We start from the raw sequence: 513 nt of genomic DNA on the forward strand, positions 1-513 counted from the left end.
AAGATTAAATTTTCTTCTAGCAAGTGGATAGAGTAGAGGCAGATCACTTTGATACCATTTAAGGACTATTTTTAGGTGGTTTTTAAATAGTCCATGCTAGTTTGTGTCTTACTCCTAGATTGTGGCCCTTACTCCAGGATTATGGCTTTTCGAAGATCTCAGCTGCAAGCCAGGAGTGCTGACAAGGCCCCTCCATCCAAAAACATCTTAAAAGGAGATTGCATTACACTTGAGCCACACTTCCCTGTGGTCCTCCTCTCTCAAGGATTTGTCTCTCACACCAGCTGCTTTGGCAACTACAAACTCCAAATCCTCTATCTTCTCAGCTCAGAGGAACTATTGCTTTCTGCTCAGGCTGCATTCCTCCCTCTCCCATTCCTTCCTGATGCCTCCACATCCTCATACTGCTCCTACCCAAGTGAATTGTCAAATGTCCTCAGGGGAAAGCACATGATATATGTGGAACTCACCTCCTTTTCCCTTCATCTTGAAATGGTAGCTCCTGAAGTCTTG

Source organism: Galeopterus variegatus, unplaced genomic scaffold (genome assembly GCF_000696425.1).
Source record: "Galeopterus variegatus unplaced genomic scaffold, G_variegatus-3.0.2 Scaffold7926, whole genome shotgun sequence".
NCBI classification, from domain to species: Eukaryota; Metazoa; Chordata; class Mammalia; order Dermoptera; family Cynocephalidae; genus Galeopterus; species Galeopterus variegatus.